General features: G+C 38.7%; 1 protein-coding gene across 13 annotated transcripts in view; it reads right to left on the bottom strand.

Annotated features, from left to right (window-relative positions):
• LOC144291848 (uncharacterized) overlaps nt 1–21,240 on the bottom strand; it is a 141,439-nt gene that overhangs the window by 40,493 nt on the left and 79,706 nt on the right. For 11 of the 13 annotated variants that reach the window (XR_013359418.1, XR_013359417.1, XR_013359419.1 and 8 more), the window contains one exon: nt 16,601–16,815. The gene's annotated coding sequence lies outside the window, so the exon portion shown is untranslated. Of the gene's footprint in view, nt 1–7,886; nt 14,869–16,600; nt 16,816–21,240 lie in introns of those variants that run through there. The other 2 variants (XM_077861686.1, XM_077861684.1) reach the window with 2 other exon arrangements.

The raw sequence follows: 21,240 nt of genomic DNA, 5'->3' as shown, positions 1-21,240 counted from the left end.
TCGTGGGATATTGCTTTCCAGATGAAAATTAAGCTGGAAGATAAAACGGGAAAAGCATCTCAAAGTGCCTTGTAATCACCAGATATATTTGGGAGCAGCTTAATTTCCATTTGTCTAGGCTTTCCAACGTTTACCATAGAGTTTTCATTTGGGAATGGGAAACCAGGCTTGCATGATAAATAGTAGATATGCTGTTTCAAAGGATGGTATGTACAGTATCCATTCTTTAACCATCCACATATCCTTTCAACAAATACTTGTGGATTATGTATTGTGTGTTCTTCGTATTTTGGAGGATATAAGGAAGAGTAAGTCATATACTGTCCCCAAGGAGCTTGCAGTCTTCTTTGGGGGAGAAGACATATATAGGGAAAAAATCTGGTTATGATCAAAGACAAACAACTTACAGCATCAGAGATATACCTCCCCACTTTATCTTTATTCTTAACTATGCTGAGAGGCAGTCTAGGGATAGATATCATCTCTGAGTTCATGATTTCAAATCATAAGGGTGAATCCACTGGTATCCATTTTAAAAATAAACTATTATTCATCATTTTTGTATGTCAGTTTGTTGAAATGGAGACGGGAATGCACAAAGCATATTCATGGAAACTTGAGCTGTCAGTTTTATCTGCAACATAGGGAATTTGTAGAGTATTTTAGAAGAATAAAGCTGAAAAGATAGGGTATATCCACATTGTAGAATGTCTTTAAAGCAAGGTTCTGGCTGGGTTTACTTCAATAGGCAATAACTGCTACTGGAAGTTTTTAAGCAGGGCCAAAGTTCAAAAAATAATCTCATTAAAAATGTATTCACATATGCGTGAATTATGAGCAGGGGATCTGGGAGTTAGGCAACTAGTGAGGAAGGTATTATATTCTTGATAACCAGTGATAAAAGAATGAACTAAAGTTATAATAGGGAGAAAAAATGGGAGTTTAGTTTTCATCACATTGAGTTTGAATCAATGGGTCATGCTGCAGGAGAAAATATGTGGCAAACAACTGGAGATGCAGGCCTGAGAAAGGTCATTGCTGTGATAGAAAGTCTGGAGGCATTTTTTAAGAAGCACATTTTCATTCTTAGAGATAAAGACTATAGAAAGCTAGAGAGAGAAACAAGAAGAACCAAGAAGAAAAAAAAATTAAAAAAAAACAACTAAAACTACTAAAACTAAAACTAAAAATAAAAATAAAAATAAAAATAAAAAAAGAAGGACCAAGAAGCAGCAGCCTCACTTAAGAAAATGGAAGAGGACCAAAGGGCAAGTCATCTTTTTTTTTTTCTTGTAAGATTTTATTTATTTATTTGAGAGAAAGAGCAAGCAAGTAAGCACAAGTAGGAGGATCACATTTGAATTTGTGAGGGGATGCAAACATTTAGTTTACACCAATGTGGACGGCCAACGTGCCCGACACAGCAAAGAGAGTACAGAGGTTAAGAACTCAGAAGAAATAATCTGAGTTACAAACTATAAGATGTCAGTGATCACAAAGAGACCAGTTTGATCAGAATATTGAGGTTGGAAGCTAGATACCAAGGGGCTTGTGAGTGTCAGAGAGGTGAAGATGGTAGATGCAGACTAAGATGTTTGTTAACAAAAGTAAAATGAAGAGATGGCATCAGAGTCAAGAGATCCAGGAGGATTTGCTTTTTGACTACTTGTTTCTTTAGTTTGTGTGTTTATTTTTAATTAATGGCAGCTTGAGTATGTTTGTCAAATGGAGGGAAATGTTCACTAACTCTGGAAAACATACTGAAGTAAAATGTAAAGGCAATAATCAGCAGAGCAAGATCCCAGCAGAAGCAGGAGGTAATGAGATTGAGACCAGTGATGAAGCAGAAGAATGCCTCTTTCCCTGGGATTGGAAGACAGAGTGGAAAATGGTTGAAAATACTGAGAATACCAGAAGAGAATGTTCTCTCACTCACAAAGGTAAAGTAGGCTCAAGATAACGCTAGAGTCAACAGATGATGGCCAGCCTCAGACAGCCTGCAGAAAACAAGACGGTTTAGAGCCAGGACTCAGCAGAATATGAGAGGGAACTAAAAAGGGAAAGCAAAAGCACTGCCAAGCAGCATGGAAGGCCCCATTGTGACAGCTAAATACATTTCATTTAAAGCTCCGGGATTAGTTTTGTGATTGCTCTGTGGATTGCCAACAGCCCATGAACAAAAAGGAAAAATAAAAACAGGGTGACAGTAGAACTATCCGCTGTGTGTGCTGCTGTTTCCCAGTGTCCTAGCTGGTCAGAGTAGCAGGTCTGGGGGTCTAGGAGATCAATAGTGAAGGCAAGAGTTACTACGATTCTTAGCAATGAGGTCTACTCTGCATAGGAAGGTCACCAAGGCCCAGATAATGTTCTGGATGGTAATGGGAGAGGTAGGTGTACACAAGATCAAGTCTCTGCACTTCATCCTTCCTAGAAATATAGGTTAGAAGCATGAAAAGGTTTCTCATTCCTTTTGAAGTGCATCAGTCCTTGGTATCCACATTAATCCAAGGAACAACGCCCCATCCTCACATACAGCTCAGGAGGATATACCTTGATGGCTGCTAAGTTGTCCTGCCAGAAACTTCCACACTAAGCACTGATCTTCGCCTCACCAAGACAGCTCAGCATAAACAATAACTCTGTGGTTACTTAGAGCCAAAGCTCCATAGTCACTGGGAACAGCAGAAAACAGTAGCCAGTAACTCTCTGTGAAGCATCTAGATACACAATGTGAACAGGACTTTTGACCCTTCATGAAACTTCCCATGCTCTCCCTCTACATGTGTTTTATGGCATTTTCTACAATATTCCTTTAAGTATGAGGGCCACGGCATATACTCCAATTAGATGAAGCTTCTGACAATAAAGAAATACCTTGCTTCATTAGATTTGAGTTCATTCAGCTGCCAATAACATGTTGATTTTCAGCTGAATAAACAATAAATCCAGGAAGCTATTTAGATGTATGGTACACTTGAAAGAAGCTTTTTAGGACAAAGAAGCCAAAGCTGTTTACTCTAACATTAAAAAAGATAATGTAGCTGAGCTGAATTAACCCATTTAGGGATGCATTTCTTCCCAAGGGAAACTACAAAGTTATTCTTCACAAGGAGACATCGCTGCCCCCACACAATTAGATACTGGGGATCAGATAAAGTGTTACTGTACTTATCACTCTGAACTACAAAGCCTTCAAATAAATCCAATTACCCACTTAGATAACCAAAGAAATGTGCTTTTTAGGGCAAATAACCTATTTCATAGAAAAAGTTATTTCATGTAAAGAATGCTGTATGAAAGAATGAAATTAGAACAAGTCTCTCTCTCTGTCTCCCTCCCTCCCTCCTCTCTCTCTTTCCTCCAGGCCTACCATATGGAATATGGGACTGACTGCTGGCAGGGCTCTCTCTCAGGGGGCAAGAGGATGGCTGACTTCCAAAGGCAGCCCTCAGGGCATGGCATGGATCAGAGGCTATAGCAGGAACTGGGCAAACAACACAAGAGTCAGTGGGATCCATTCTTCTGCTCTGCAGGCATGAATGTTGACTGATCCTGGGGTCAGAGGAGGTAGTTATGACCCAGAATCTGCTGATGGCACTTTTCTAGTTACAAAAACTTTGGAGAAGGAAAACTCTTGAAAATACTTCAAAAAATAAACCAATAGTATCTCGCTGTGTCTGAGGGGGAACTGACTCTATCACAGAGTTCTGATGATAAAGACTTCCACAGTCTGACTGGTCGATCGTTCCCCAATAAGCACTATTCAGTTCACCTTCCCACCTTGATCCATGCTACTCTTTCCGGGGGCTCTTCCCCTCCTTTGTGCTCTCCACCCCCTCACTGCAATACTCAAGTCAGACCTCAACAGTTCCAAAGTGCCTCCCTCGACAACTCCATCTGTCTTCCCCTCTGAAACTTTTATATGTCATCTTTTGTATGCCACTCACTTGTCCCATATTTATTCCACGAGGCACTATAATGTCAGGTTTTATATGTATATCTTGACTGTTTCATTGCATTGTGGTTGTTCAGTATCATAGATTTTAGCTCTACCGCCAGAGATGTTAGATTTAAAGTCACTGAGAACTGAACCCATTTTGGGCTCAAAGACACACTTATGTAAATGCCCACAGTCCACTACGTGCCCTTTTTGGTTCATGGATGAATCAATCTAACCTCTAATCTAGTGCAATGCAAAAAAAATGACAGCAGAAGCACTGTTCTTTTGTCAATGTTCGAATTAGTTTGCCCTAGATGAACAAATCTAACTCAGCTCTGAACACAGTGGGGCTTAGAAGGACAGGGGTTTGCTGGAGGCCTCCATGAGGTGAGATGTAGAGACCTGAGGACACCTGGGGTTATCTTTGAATAAAATTCACACTTTCCAAAGGTCTATTTTTTTTTGTCTCAGCCTACCATGGTGCCGCCATAACAAAAAAAAAAGGGGGTATTGTGACCAAACTTGTTGCTGGACTGATGACTCTGTGAGACACAGAATATAGAAGTATGGCCCAGCAAGTTTCCTTTCTAGAAACTCGGTAGATTCTTGAGAGCTAATGTATAAACTGCAGCTAACTTTTGATTCTGGGCTTTTCTCCCATGCAAGATTCCTCTGCACTGACCACTGAATCCTGAGTAACTCTTCATGAGTAACTAAAGGGATTGCCCACTCATGTCCTTATTCATACACATACTGCTCATGTGCTCATTCCACAGTAAACAGAAGCAAAAGTAACCTCGATCAAGATGATGACCAATCATGGTCATCACCTTCTACAGTCTATGAAAAGACTCATGGTCTTCATTCACCTAAAGGTGAGATGCCCGCTCTTGAGACCAAAAATTCATTTGTTCTGACCCTCCATGACCTTCAGCCTTGATCCTGGAAATTTGGTCATCTTGTTTTCCATTGCAAAGTGCTGCCTAATAACGAGAAACTGAAGCCTACAGAAGATAAGACATCAGTCTGGATAGCACCAAACCACCTTAAGATTCAAAGTCTTCCATGTGACCCTCCTGTAAGCCATCTGACCATGTATTTGGAGAGTACCTAAAAATTCCCAACATAATGAAGCCACCAGAATCCTAGTAAAATGGAATTCTTTTAAAAACTGGGTGAAACATTTCTTTAATCTCAGTTTGCAAAAAAAAAAAAAAAAAAAAAAAAAAAACTCAAACACAAGTAAGCACTATTCTCTTAGATATTCCTTCACAGATTTTATTTTTAATAAAACATTTGGTATCAAAACATACTTAGAAGTGTTATATCATGTATTGGCAATTTTAAGAAGCAAAGCTTTTCGCCTCAAAAACCTAAAAGCTTCAGACTCTCGTGGCATTACCCAGCTCTTCAAAGTTTACTAAAATAAATCTCAAGAGCTTTCTATGTACTATTTAGAACTCTCTGTTGATTTCAAAACAGCAGAGCATTTTTTACCTTCTTGTATCTCCTGAGGACTACTTCTCAAGGGCAGGGAGCTCTCCCTCAGCAAAGACAGGAAACAGGAAAACAGCATGCCATGCCTCACAGGCTTTACAAGTGAACCTATCTCTTAACCTGGTAGGATTTCTTAGGTTGTCTTCCTCATTCAGCTCCTAAAATGAAGCCCTGCCTAGCTGTCAGATGATGCTTTGACCTATGCTCCAGGAGGCCACATTCTGGCCCTCCTCCAGCCACATCTGTCCTCACAGAGCAAGAGAAGTTTGGGAACCTCCCTTCCATCAACTCCACATGTCTAGAAGATGTCCCAGACACTTAGGATTCCAGAATTCCCTGCCTAAATAATCCAAACCTGTTTCTGTGGCCATATGACACAGTCCTGTCTTGAGAATATCCCCATAAAACAAGCACAATTAGAAAATCAAAGTATATTATTAATTTTGACAATGTAAGATTTATTTAAAAATAATCCCTGCTCATTGTCCTAAAGTCAGTGAGATTTTAAGGGTATATGGATCTTTGTAAATTGACTTCATTCTCTCATTTTATGATCTAGCACTCTGGGTAAAAGCAGGGAGGGGCCTGGCCTTGACTGGAATCTTACCTCCAACTATGAAAGGTCTATAACCTCTTTTCTGAAACCCTTGTGGCAAGATTCAGGGCGTGTTAGAGAGGTGACATAAAACCTCACACCCCCAGGGGAGTCTAAGGTAGCAGTTCACAATCAAACACAGTAATATCTCTGTAAGAAACATACTCTGTTCTCACTGTAGTGGCCTGAACTGTGTTTCCATACCCCCACTCAAATGTTGAAGTCCTAACACCCAGTAACTCAGAATATAGTTATAGTTGGAGACATTGTCTTTAAAGAGATGATTAAGTTAAAATAAGGTCATTAGTGTGGGCCTAATCTAATATGATTTGTGTCCTTATAAGAAGAGGAAATTAGGACACAGGCACAAAGGGAAGACCATGTAAAGACAGAGAAGACTATCTACAAGCCAAGAGGAGAGGCCTCTGAAGAAACTAAACTTTCTGACACCTTGATCTCAGACTTCCAGCTTCCAGAATTGTAACAAACCCAATTTCTGTCATTAAAGCCTGTGGTGCTCTGTTAGAGCCCTATCAAACTAATACGCACACCAGGTAAAGACCATGAATAACCTTATGTCAATGCACGTCAGGTCCTACTCCCAAATGAGTTATGAAAAACCCTCTGGCTTTCAGAATGATCTTGGCTTTCAAGGAGAAGAGAGTGGGCCTGTCTTATCTATGGGCCCAGGGACAAGGTGCCTAATCCAGCAAAGAGTCTGGAGTCACAAGCCTTTCCAAGAGAACACAGAGCAATTGCTCCATCCCTTTCATGCTCTGGAAGTACCCTTACGGTCTGGTTGTGCATGTTTCCAGGCCCTAAAAACAGGTTTCAGATGAATATGAACCCAGCCAATGAAACAACTCCTACTACACAAGGACCTTTTGCAAGGAAATCCTAAATTAGCCTCTCACCAGGTCCTCCTAAGTTGACTAAATGCCTAAGATTCTTTGAATTCTGTAGCCTTATTACTCCTTATATTTTGGCATCATTTGGGTAACGGACATTCTCTTTCTCTCTCTCTCTCTCTCTGCTCTACTTACATTTTAGATTGGTTTCTACACTGAATTAAAAGAATGGGGATCACCTCAGAGCTTCTACCACGTAATAAACACATATATGCATAAGTAAAAGAAAAATAAAGCATTAGCAAAAAGTTTTATTTAGCAACGAACCAGCTGTCCTTTCTCTACTTCTCCAAATCCTTGAGAAGGGCAAGCAGTCAGTTACAAAATTTAAGAATTTATTATTTAGCAGTGGAAAACAAGCTCAGTTACTAAACTCTTTAAAGAATGTTAAGTATCAATTTTATTCTGGAACTCCATCTTTAGCACCTGCGCTTTGTTTCTTGAGCTTCTTAGTTTTTCCTAAACTTGATGATTATCCACTAAAATTCTACCTTGCAGGTTCTTCACCAAGTCCAAGATATCCTTACTTTCAAAGACTAGCCGGTTACCTATTACATATTTATATAGCAATAAGAATACTAACAATAATGATAATGTTTCCCCTTGCCAGGCACTACTCTATCCACTTTTGCATAACTCACTGAAAGATCAGAAGTCTGTGAATGTTATTATTAAGTCTATTTTATTGATAAAGAAACTGAGACATGGAAAGGCAAAATAACTTAGGTCATTTCCAAGGTCACATCCTAATAATAATAAGTGATAGAATGGAGACTTGAACCCAAGCATCCTGGCCATGAAGTTCAGGTTCTTATCCAATAACCCTGTACCTATCCAGGTAAACATGGATAGCCACACAATCCCAATGAGAAATATTACTCTCAGTATATACATGCAGACCTTTCAAATGTCCCTTTTTAAAGAGATTTTATTTTTTTAGAGCAGTTTAGGTTCACAACAAAATTGAGAGAAAGATACAGAGATTTCCCATAGGCCCTCAGCCTCCACACACACATAGCCTCCCTCATTATCAGCATCACTTACCAGAACGGCACATAGGTTACAAAGGATGAACCTATACTGACACATCATAATCATGAAAAGTCCAGAGTTTGCCTTAGGGCTCATGCTTGTTGTACATTCTACGGGTTTGGACAAGCATATGATGACATATATCAATCACTGCAATATCATACAAAGTATTTTCACTGCCCTAAAAACTGTTCTCTGACTTTTCATTTCCCCTCCCCTCATTCCCTGGACTACTGATTTTTTATTGTCTCCATAGTTTTGCCTTTTCCAGAATGTCATATAGTTGGAATCATACAGAATATAGCCTTTTCAGATTGGCTTCTCACTTAGCAACATGCATTTAAGTTTCCTCCGTCTCTTTCTGTGGCTTGATAGCTCATTCCATTGTCTGAATGGACCACCGTTTATTTATCCATTCACTTGCTGAAAGACATTCTGGTTGCTTCTGAGTTTGAGAAATTATGAATATAAATGTTAAAAACATCTCAGGGTGTGGCAAAGAAGGAGTCATTTCTTCTTCTGTTATTTACTATTAATGGGCACACTTCTACTTGCACATTGATAAGAATGCTTTTTATGGCGATTTTTTTTAAAGATTGTATTTATTTATTCATGAGAGACACACACACAGAGAGGCATAGACATAGAGGGAGAAGCAGGCTCCCCACAGGGAGCCCAATACGAGACTGGATCCCCAGACCCAGGATCATGCCCTGAGCCAAAGGAAGATGCTCAACAGCTAACCCACCCAGGCCATCCCTGGTGATTTAGACCTTCTTAAATATTCTCACTCTAATCAGGATTGACATCATGAAATGAACTTATGATCTTCTCCTCACACATATTCTTTATTCTTTAAAACATTTAAGTGTATTTCTTTTCTTAAGATGCTGACATTTGAACAACAAAAAAAAGCAAGCATGTAAATATACAAAATATTTCAATGGACCTGCTCAAGAAAGCTTTCCAGTGAAATTTCAAAAGAGGGAAGAAAAAGTTCAGATAAAAGTGGTAAAACTAAACACTGTGTAAGAAAGGAAAGCTGGTCACAGAAAGAAAAAACTCATCATGGAGAAGGAAGCTAGTGATGATTCTCTGGAGGAAACAACAGGGAAAAGAACCCAGAATAGTATACACGGCATCCAATATCCAGAAATCTATGCATATAGTGTGAGGCATAAAAAAGAGGAAATTATGTTAACACAAATACTGTGTTTTTTTAAAAAGGGGTGGCATATGATGTCAAGAATCAAATGGATATTATCTCCCCATAGATTCAGAGGAATGAAGTTTCTACATTAGTTGAAATTGAAAGTTACACCTTGTTAGAGGAAACACACTAATTAAGGAGGACAAAGATCATTGTGTTGTTAAGAAAGCATTCACTATAAGAATTATATATAGACTAAATGTAAAATTAAATGGGCATTAATATAATTGTCCTTACTTATGAGAAAGTCTTATTCTGACAAAGTCTCAAAGCCTTCTTGTGAGTCCTTGAATATACCAACACAGTCTTCCAAGAGTCTTCACACAGAAAATGCTTCCAGGAGGAATTCAAATGGCTGTTTCCTCATCTCATTCACATTTTTACTTAAAAGAAGTTTTCCCTGGGGCACCTGAGTGGTTCAGTTGGTTAAGTGTCTGCCTTTGGTTCAGATCATGATCTCAGGGTCCTAGAATCAAGCCCAGCATCAGGCTTCCTGCTTAGTGGGGAGTCTTCTTCCTTTCTCTCTGCCCCATCCCCTACGCATTCTCTCTCTCTCTCTCTCTCTCTCTCTTTCTCAATAAATAAAATTTTTAAAAAAAATAAGTTTTCCCTGATTGCCCTATATAAAAAAGCACTCACTCACCTCTCCCTCCCTCATTATTCCAATTATCTTGCTTAATTTTTCTCATTTAATAAAACACATTAATTTGTTCTTGCTCCTAGAACATAAACCATGAAAGCAGTGACTTGATTTTGTTCTTTGCTATAGCTATGGGGCCTGGGATAATACCTGGCATATTAGCAGTAGATGCTTAATAAATGCTTATTGAATGAACAAATAAAAGAATGAATGAAATCCTTATAAATAAAATTATAAATATGAATGAGGAAATAGTACAGTTAGGTAGACCCATACTCATCAATGAATCCACACTAATATAGCAAATAACTGGGCTCTATCCATTCCTGATACTGTACTTATTGATAGTTCTATAACAACAGCTTGTATAAAGTCAAGGTATGCTTTTTCAATTTGCATATGCCATAACTGGAGGAATAATGACAGAATTATTTTTTAAAAGCCTGAATGATTAAAAAACAAGTAGAGTATATATAAATTCCTTACATCTAGAGCCCATAAATTTATGGGAACCAACTTAACAGCAGTATGTGGAAAAGGTATGAAAATTTGCAAAGCTAAGTATTTTCATTGCTTATTATCTCATTTACCAAATAGATCCAATCTGGCTGCTAAATACCATGATAGACAGACACAGTTAAATAAAATATGGTCCCTACTTTCAAGGAACTTGCAGTCTATTTACAAATAAATACATAAGTAGATAAATTTTATATAATGTACGAAATGTCTGGACTTTTAGTACAAAAAAGCTAATACCGGAGATGAAGAGAGAGCAGTTACTTCAATCTAAGGGTTAAAGGGAGAGTTTCTGATGGACAGGATGCCTGGACTTGGTCTTAAAGGACATGCCCATGTTGGGCAGGTAAAGAAAGATTAGGAGTGTGTTCCAGGCAGAGGGACTAGAATGGGCAAGGACAGAGGCATGACACAACTTAGTCATACTACCAGTACACAGTATTTCCAGAGCATGGAATTTCTAAGGTAGAAATGATGGGGAGGCAGAAAATACAGTTAGTTTCATAAAAGAAAATACAGTTAGTCTCATAAAAGACTCTGAACTCAGTCTCATAAAAATACAGTTAGTCTCAGAAAATACAATTATTCTCATAAAAGACTCTGAACTCTTCTTGATAAGCACTGGAAAGCTCCTGATATACTCTGAGCAAGGCAATGGCCCATGGAGGATACACTTAACGGGGCAAACTGGAGACAGAGAGCATTTAGGAGACTATGGCAATAGCCTAGAAAGGTTAAGATGGAGGCCTAAATTAACACCATGGGAATAGAGACTGAGAAGACAGCACATAAAAGAATATCAAAATAACTTCTAAGGCTAGAAGAATGTTGATCATGGGTAGGAAAGGACCACGTTTAATTCTAGGCTTCTAATAAATAATGGGTTGCTAATATATCCAATACCACCCTTGATAGTGCACTATTTATTAAAAAAAATAGAATTTAGATGAGTGGCTGTTAACATTTGTCTAATCATTCATACCATCAATAAAATATTTTTGATTATATCCCCAAATATGTAGACTTCTTCACTTATATATGTACATATGAACAACTAAACTGATATATTTATGGATCATAGTAAGAATACAAAAATTAGAAATGTGAGACAAAAATATAAAGAATAAAATAAACAGAAATTTTAATAATTCTTTTTTCCACCAGGTCTAGAATAAGGTAAGGAATAGTTTCATTTCATGTGAACTCATCAGTCGATTCTCACACCGTCCTGGGAACATTGACAAAGGAAATACATTGCAAAGAAGATGGCCAGGATGAGGAAAGATGTGGAGATCACATCAGGTAACCCTGGGCAGTTAAGCCAATACAAAACATAAGGAAGACCATAATGGCCACCTTCAAAATGAAGGCAGAGTTTATTCCCAGTTCCTCTACCACATGTCTCTGTCCTCATACAAGGCAATACTAGACTGACTAATAAGATGATTCAACCCTGACTGAGGCATAATGGCTAAGAAGCAGTAACACTGTGGTTTTAAAGGTTACTACTTATATGTGGCTCTTTGTTCTTCATGCCTCCATGTCATCAATGCAGTCAATTCCCCAGGAGCAGATTCGAGAAAATCAGCCGAGACTACTTTCTTTGTATTCTATGATAGTCTTTCCGGCAGCATGAGTGGTAAAAATAACCAGCACCATCCTGATGCCCTAGGATGCCCCGCTCCAATTCTTCCTTGTTGTGCTCCAGCACTCTTATCTCCTCTAACTCTTGTTAGAGGTAAGATGTGGATTTGGGGGATGGGAGAGAGTAAGGTTCTCCTTATGACTTTGGACCAAATTATTTGAGCTTTCCAATGGTGTTTTGGGAAGAAGCCAAGCTTAGAACAAAGTTGTTCTACGTTCCTATTTCCTGTACATCTCCTCAGGAATTCCACAGGCAGGAGAGCTGACTGGTCCAGAGCTGGATTTGAATACTCCTGAGTCCAGTTGGTGATACTTCAACAGGACATTACTTTCCACACAAATGCATGAGTGCCAGTTGTGTAAAAAAGGAAGAAAACAGACTATAATGATTTAACAGATAGAAAAAGAATTTTGAGTTCTTACAGGCAGGTAAATTTTACTAGCAACAAGGCAAAACTTCCCAAAGATCACTGTTCCAAAAATGGCTCCCTTTAGAGATGCTAAAACGGATGTTGGAGAGCGAGAACCAACAGAACACTGGGTTGGTAGTAAGAATGGATAAATATTAGACTCAGTTTTGCCAAAAATTAGCTTTTATGTTGCATCTCTGGGTTTTTGGTACTTGTACCTGATGACCACTAAGAATCCTTCGGCTCTGTATTGTATTGTTTTGCAGTGCATGTAAAATACGCCTGACACACAGCTCAGGACTTTTAACTGGGGCATGTTTTTATTTGTGTTTTTTTAATTAGCCTCTTAAATAATTCTACCCTTAAATTCGCTAGTTCTTTTTAATTTTTTTTCAATTTTTGTTTACATGTCTGTTTCTGGGAGCTAATGCTCTAGAGTTGCCCTTGGCCCTCTCATATCTGCATCCTAGCAAGTGTAAAAATAAATAGTTTTTAAAGAATATTTCCTATAAAACTATAGGAAAAACTGAGTGGCAGACCTAGTTTCAATGGTTTTAATTTTGCTTTTAACATCCCGATACGTTTTAATCTAGGAATAAATATCAACTAGTAAACATTTTCTTTCCCCTATGTAGCTAGAGACTAAAATACATGTTTTTATATGTTGCTAATGTTATACATAGGATATATTTAAAATATTCTTTTCATTGAATGCCGGACTCTCATTTCCAGTATTGTTTTAATGCCATGTGTTTCTTCAGAAAAGAATAAACAATCTTGTAATACATCACGGTTCAATAGAGTTAGGAGAGCTGTAGGCTATTTATAGCAATTAGACCGTAAAGAGAGAAATAAACCATATGTACATTTATTATGTCCATAAAATATAACATGTGATAATAAATTCTGGCAGGGATGGTGGGACTACTTGTGTATCACATGTCAGCGTGCACCGCTGTAATCAATGAATAGGATTTGTCACAATGCTTTCTTTTTCAATCTGGAAGGGTCAAATTGTCTTAAAAAATATTAGCCATGGCTAATACTGGATGACATCTTAGGAACAGAGATGAACATGTCCTTACCTCATCTTCCTTAGTTTCCAATTCTTTCATAATAATTCCCAGGGATGTAAAGTGTCACTTCTCACTCAGGCCTTGTTCCACACACAGATGCCAGAAGCTTCTGCTTCTAAGAGTCTCATAAGTTAGCAGAAATAAACCCTATTCCTGAGAAACTAGGCCCCAGTTATTAAGTCAATGGCAGAAATACCACTTAGTGGCAGCTGCTCCTTCACCTGGCAGAGTGGTGCTGAGCTCCATGGCCCCGCATGGTGAAGTAAGAAGCTTTGCATCTCCTTCCACACAAGCCTAGTATGCAGGGTCCCATGCCAGGTGCCAGGAAAGGAGAAAATGGGGCAACCAAAGAATCAGAAAATGTAGTTCACCCCCTGAGGGAGTTAGAATGCAAACGAGAGGTGGAACATGAACACATAAAATAATGATGACCCAAAATTCCGTTATTTATAATCTCTCATTGAATTCAAAAAAGGATCTCTCATGTCAACAAAGGGGAAATGTTTCCTTCCTGAGAAGGAAACTCCTGCTTCCAGACTTGAAGAGAGAAAAAGGGGAAATAGATAAATGGAGGGAGTGGAATGGAGGTGTTGAAAGACATTTTCTGAATGAGTGATGTAAAATCCACCTTCTTCTACCCTTGTGACTGTTGGTCATAGTCTTCATGTCTTAGACATCCTCCGTGGAGTGGATTTTCTTGGGAGAATTGCAAAGACTTGCTGAGTCCTCATGGAAGTCTTGAGTAAGAAAAAAAGCTAATGCTACTTATGTGGATCTGGTATCTAATCTACAATGGAAAGGCCATAAAGCAATAAGTTAGCCTATTAAGACTGCATTCAAATTACAACCTAATTCAAGAAATCTCAATTTAAAGTCAGTTCTCTATCCACTAGGCTTCTGTGTTGTTTCATCTGTACCTCTTTTGTGGCATTTTTTATTACTGCCTGTGGTATTCATTATTAACTATTGCTAGACATTTGTAATCTCTCCTAAATTGCCCATTTCTTGAGGACACGATGCACATTACCTAGCAGAGGGCTTGAATGTAGTAAATATTTGCTGAATGAATAAGTAGATTTATGAATGTTGAAATAATATAGTATACATAATATACATAAATCCTGAATGAGCTTTGTGTACCTAAGTAGTCAGGCTGAATTGGAATTGGTTAGGCAAGGCATTTAGGCAGAGATAACTTTTGAGCTGGTTCATGAATAAAATAGTGAACTTGGATCAATGTGGATCATGAACCGTATTCCGAGAGAAAAGAATAGCATCATTGGAAAAAACAGTGACTATCATGACACATGAATATAGCTCTGTATTTATAAATACCTCTACTCTTTTCCAGTGGAGAGAAAAACTAGATTCTAGTCGCCTTGGGTTGAAGCAGCATACTGTGGAATGAAATAAGGAATAATAAGGTCACTAATCTTCCCTGGCCGGGGTTGGGGGTAGGTGGGGGGCACCCACCCACACACATTATAATCTTTTTAGACTAGGAGTGAAACATATTCTAAAAATATAAGGCACAGCCATTATTAAGCAATTCCCAGAATACTATATGACATCCTTTCAAAAGCACAGCAACCTATGATAATTTAGCCCATTAGTAGCTGGCATCATCGTAGGGCATTGACATTTGCAAAACCAGAAGCTGCTCAGGTGTGAACAAATGATTGGCTAGATTAAACCAGTTTGTTAGAAGCCCACTATTTTATTTTGTTCAGTGTTCAATTATTCAAATGCTCATTGAGTCCCAAATGTATATAAAGCACTGTACTAAGCAATTTGGGAAACCCAGATAAGTTTAAAACGAGATCCTTGTCCTCACAGAAATTACAGTCGGAAAGATAAGAATTGCGTGAGGTAGGAGTAAAAGATTTATATAATGTCTGTTATGAGATGAATGTAAGTAAGCCATTTAGGGAGAACTTTCAGAGAAGGGGCCAATCATTGAGCTGAAGTGCTAATTGGAAAAGGTGGCCTCTGGCCTGGGACTTGAAGGAAGGTTTGGTTACACGGAGTTTTAGAAAGAGCATTCCAAATCGACAGTATGAGTAAAAATAGACCACTAACTGACTATCTGAAATTCTAGACTCATTGGAATGGAAAAATATGGATAACAGAAAACAAAACAACAGCAAAAAAAGAAAAATGGATAGGGCACAGATTACATAAGGGATTCTTCTGCTCACCCCAAAGCCTGTTCCACGCACAAGACTTTTCCAACAGCTCAAGCAGTCATAGAAATTTCCCTACGACTGGAATTTACCTGCATTATTGAAAACAGCTGTTTGGTTTCTCTTGGCTAACTTTCAGATTTATTACCTTGAAGTATGGATTGTTTTCATTTTCAAAACAAAAATTCAAAACCATACAATATCATATATCATGATATATTCCTTGAAGATTCTGATATCATCCTCTAGATATTCAGAAGCAAGGAAATTCCATTCAACCACACCTAATTAATTTATTCTGTTAAATAGCTAACATAATCCTATAGCATTTACAGCGGCAAAACCTGAACCTCTGAAGTCGATAAATGAAGGCTATTGTATCAGCCATGATTTACATTTCCAGATTATAGCCAGAGTAATGAAACCCTGTAGGATTATTAAAATGCATTTTGTACAGTGTATTTGTTACTGGCATTTCTTATTTATGACTCACAGAAAGACGAAGCTAAATGACTTAAAATGCAAACTTAACTTTCAGTAGAATAATGAAATCTCATTCACTCTCTTAGCCAAATACACTCTTACTAGGTTTTAAACGGTTGTGTTAGTTTGATTCTTAGGAGCAATGCTTTTCACTTTACCTATCTTGGAGACCTTTCTTAAGCAAACTAATTTAGCATAAAGAAAACATTGTACACAGGTCTTGGAACTAAACTATATTATTTAAAACACCTGGTGGGTAAAGGTTTATTTGACATGAAATCACAAGAAGCAAATGATTTCAGGTTTTTCTGATAGAATTATTAATGGCCATGCTAGGGCTGGCTGACTGGATCTGACATTATCTTAATAATTAAGCAGTAGCCTCACTTAAGTCAGAATGAAGCCCTGAGAAAAGAACATGATCCTCCAGCCATGTGACGGATTATTACCATTTCGTACTTACAAGGATAGCAGAAACTCTGTTATGGCTTCCCTCCTCTCAGAAAATTGTTCTCACTCAAATTAGAACAAATTACAGAACAGGCATTTCTCAAAGTGCTTCATTTACTGATGCCATGGCTTTCTCGGCCGTACAGAGAAACAAATGCGTGATTCTCCATTCAGGAACTCTGACTCCATCGTTTCTTCTCCAGTGAGTGTTTGCTCATGCCACACCATCTTGGGACAGAAGAGGAGCAATGAGATCAGTTTACCTATATAGTTAGTTCTCTTATTGATAAAACCTCAGAGTGTGCAAAACTCCCCCACTTCCAGGTCACATTCCGGCTCTTTCAGAAAATTCCCTGGGGTGCTGCTTAGAAAGGCAGCATCCCTTGAGGTGTGGCTGCTTCAGTGCCTCCTGCCCTGGTCTGTGTAGCTTCACTGGGCCAACATCACATGCGCAGAAGTGGAGTGAGCCCTGGGGTCTATGTGGCCAGATTTACGCCCTCACTTCATTACTACCAGCTTTGTGATGGTAACAAGCACATATTTTCTCTGTGCTTCAGATTTCTCATCTGAAAAGTGAGTATAAACATAATACCTACTTAAAATAACTGTTATAAATAATTCATATGGAGCCATAGTAGATGAGAATTATTATTGTTTTCTATGGCTTCCACTTCCCAGTTAGGCATTAGGTCTGAAGCTACTTCAGAGACCAATCTGGTTACCTGAACCGTAACTGTACTCAAAATTGTCCTTCCCTGATGGTCATCAGCTTTGAAGCAAACACATTTTCATGAGTTCCCCATCATTCGTTCTTTCAACAGGACTTCAGTGCTCACTGTTTGCCCTTCTGTTTGCGGAGAGGACCCTGGCATGCCCTCTCCACCAGCTTTGCTTATTTGGCTTAGACTCTCACACTGGAACCTTCAGTACACTGGATTAAAGCCATAAATACTCAGGAAAGACTTCCAAAAAATAGTGTCAGGGGACAGAATGAGGAGAATTTTCAGAGAAGGGGCACATAGTAATTGATAGCACTATACAGAGGCTAAGAACCTGCAGACGTGGGTTCACTATTATCACCAGGAGTCTCGAGCAAGTTACTTAACCTCTCTGGGTCTCAGTTTTGCTATCTTCAAAGGTGGATAATGGTAATAATGTCCGAGGGTTGACATGACTATAAAAGACATTAATATGGGACACCCGGGATTCCAAGAAGGCATCATCTATACCCAGGAAAGAGAAGAAGTGTCTGGATGTTAAACCAGGAGAGCTGCCAAGCTGGATACTGATGCAGGATTTTGGCCCAAATGGTATTGCTGGACTCTTTCAAAGAGGTTACTACCTGTAGTTCAATAAGTATGTCAATGTGAAGAAAGGTGACATGGCTGGGACTTCTATGGTTCTGGCAGCTACTGTTGTAGTAGTTACAAGGAACTCAAACATGAGGGGTTACCCAAGTGGGCCCAGTTTGGAGGCACATTCTTCATTTCTGGCCATGACCTTTCCCCGGCACCCTGAATCTTTTCATATCCTAATTGATAATTAACGCCCAATAAAGGATGACTTACTTGTACGTGGGAGAAAAAAGCAATTAATATGTATGAGTGCTTAGAACAGTACCCAAGTATTTTTAGAACTCAGTATAAATGTGAGCCCTGATTACCATTATCTTTGTTTTAAAACATAATCATTCATAAATTTGAAAGATAAATCTAGGTTTAAATCCCAGGTGTTCGGCTTTCAAACTCTATGATCTTGGATGATGAGAAGGATAACTAATATTTATTACATTACTTATCAGAAATTTATATATATTATCTCATCTGTACTTCACAACCATCCTATAAGTATTATTATTGTACGTATTTTGCAAATGAGGCAACTAAGATGTAGAAGGGGTTTGTAATGACTAAAAGGTACAGAGTTGTCTAGTGGCCAAATCAGTTATCTCCCTATACCCTTACCAGATTACTAGGCAATACTCCTCCTCCATGTTATATGCTGCCCACCTTGCAGGATTAAGAGGATCAAAAATAACCCAAGTGGTCAAAAAAAGATAGTGACCATAATTAAAATGCAAACCATACACACTGCCCGAGGAGCACTGGGAACTTACTGTGAACAGTGTGCATGTGAAGCGTGGAAGTTGAAGTGCTACAGCACACCACAGGAGCCACAGAGGGAGCATTCAGAGCTCTTGGTCAGCTCTTTACAGACCAGCACTAGGGCAGGCTCAACGTGGCATGGCCTCTCCGTGCTAATCAAAAGACTTTAACAATAGTTAAGCTCATACCTCTAAAACAGTAAGTGTATCCAAGGCCCCTGTAAACACGATCCAAAATGTCTTTTTCACACTTGGTATTGTTTGCTGACACCACTCTAAAGGAAATGAAACGCAGACTCAAGTATGCCCTGGGAAATACCTCCTCTCCCTGGGACTCCCCCCTGCAGTAACAGGGGTAAACAGGCTTCAACACTGTGAAAAGGCTCTAGTTGCTCAAAGATGTGTGGAGGCAACATAAGTGAGCTCTGTGGTGGGCCGGGCAGCTACGAAGCAAAATTCTAGGGATCACATGCCCTGGGTTAGGAATGTCCCATCCTCAGAGTTTATAAATGGAATGGATCCAACTTCTCCCTTTACAACAAGAAAAGCTCTACAGTGCCGAGGGATGTATATGAGCAACAATTTTGTTGTGCTGCAAGGGTGTGGGCTATAAATAAATGGGATTTTTAAAAGCCTTATAAAAGTGAGAAAATTGAAAGAAAAGAAACAGTAAATGGAAAACCTGAGGGGGGATAGGATGAGACAGGAGAGAGAACAAAAGGAGTGTAAAGGGAAGTTTCTTAGGCTTTGTTGATTTGGTAATCTCCTCATTTCCCCACCAAAAAAACATGTCGTAATATTTACACTACCTGCTATTATTTTTGGTGTGGGTTCTGTATTTTGAAAAGGGTCGGGGCCTGGGGAAGGAAAGTTCTATAACTAACTTCAGTGAAGCCCAGAGGCTGCCCAAAGGGGCCCCGTAGTTATAAGCCACTAGAAATCCCCTGGCTGAACATCTGTATAAAAAGAGTGAAAAAAAAGTGACCTACAAGGCATTCCTTGTATGAACTGGCCTGCACAACTAGCAGATTCTCACTAGTAAATATCGGAAAGATTGTGGGACTCTCCCCCATGATCTCATTCCAGGTTACTGTACGGCACAAAGAAAGCAAGCGTGTACTGTACGAAATAATTGCGTATGTGGTACACTACACATTTCACCAATGAATTATAATTCCCAGCAGCTCTTAGGTTCACTGAAAACCCTCAAATGAAGATTGAGATAGCAATAGCTGAAGGTCTGTACTCACAGCCTTCAGAAAGTGAAGTCCTGATTAGAGTCTTTGAAATGCTAACTGAGAACCCTTCTGGTATGTAGTCCGGATTAGGATACTTCAAATGTTAACTAGGCATGGATTAAAACTAATTTATACTCGCGCATTTATCGTCCTTGCTAAAGTATTTTAAAGACAAATTGCAGCCACTGTAACAGCTTATTGTCTTTGGTCCCGCAGCTAGTAAGTGGGACAGGAACTTGGGGTGGCCCAAAGCAGACATTGCCACCATTAAAAGGAGTGTATAGTCTAGTAAGAGAAATGGACAAGTAAACAGATTAAACAGAGTGAGAAAAAACAAATCCTAAATTTGCAAACAGTAAAGTTGGTTGTTTGTGTTGCTTTAAAAGCCCATCCTATTTTTTCAGTAAGACCATCGGCTACTGATTTAGGGGAAAAAAATTCTGATTCTTCTTTACATGATTCTCTAAATTCCAAATGACTGGCAATATACATGAAAACATAAAATGTACCAATTCTTTAGCATTTCCCTTTCCAACATTTACCTTAATGAGGAGGTAATCACATACATGAAATATATCTATGCATGAAGATGCATAAGGATTGCCCTACCACATAAGTATGTTAGCAAAAAAAAAAAAAATCAGAAATAATTAACACTAATCAATAGGGAATTGATTAAGCTAATTAGTATAATTCACCAGAATAGACAACTAAGCAGCCATCAAGCATACTGATGTACCTTATTGTTGATATGGAAAAATGGCCACAGTTATGTTGAGTGATTATTAAGATCAATGGAGGAAAAAACAATATAGCTTATCTGAATATAAAACTGAAACATGTGTGCATATGGCGTGAAAGAAAGTTTGCCTAAACGTTAAGAGCAATCTTCTCTGAATGATGGGATCCACAATGAATTTTGGTTTCCTTTGTGTATTTTTGTGAATTATTTAAATGTTTATGATGATACAGGCATGGCTAATGAGATGGCTTATTATTTTGGGTTTACACTCTTTAATCAAATCAATTAATACCACTCACCAACTCCAGCCAAATTTAAAATAAATCCCAAAACTTTATTGTGGTCTAGCCTATACCTGCCCCTGCCCTCCATCATTTACCACCACCCCACCCCCAGTTCATTACCCTATAGCCAATATAGACCATCACTCAATATCTTCAGGACACGACTTCTTTCGACCTGACAGTAACAGAATATTCTATACCCTCTACTAGAAGACCTACTAACCCAATCTTTACCTGCCCAGCTTTTCCTTATAATCTAATATGAAATGGGTTGTCAATTCTTCA

The sequence above is a fragment of the Canis aureus genome, chromosome 20 (assembly GCF_053574225.1).
Source record: "Canis aureus isolate CA01 chromosome 20, VMU_Caureus_v.1.0, whole genome shotgun sequence".
In the NCBI taxonomy this organism is placed as follows: domain Eukaryota; kingdom Metazoa; phylum Chordata; class Mammalia; order Carnivora; family Canidae; genus Canis; species Canis aureus.
Note: the sequence above shows the minus strand (reverse complement) of the source record. Positions and strands in the feature narration are given on the sequence as shown.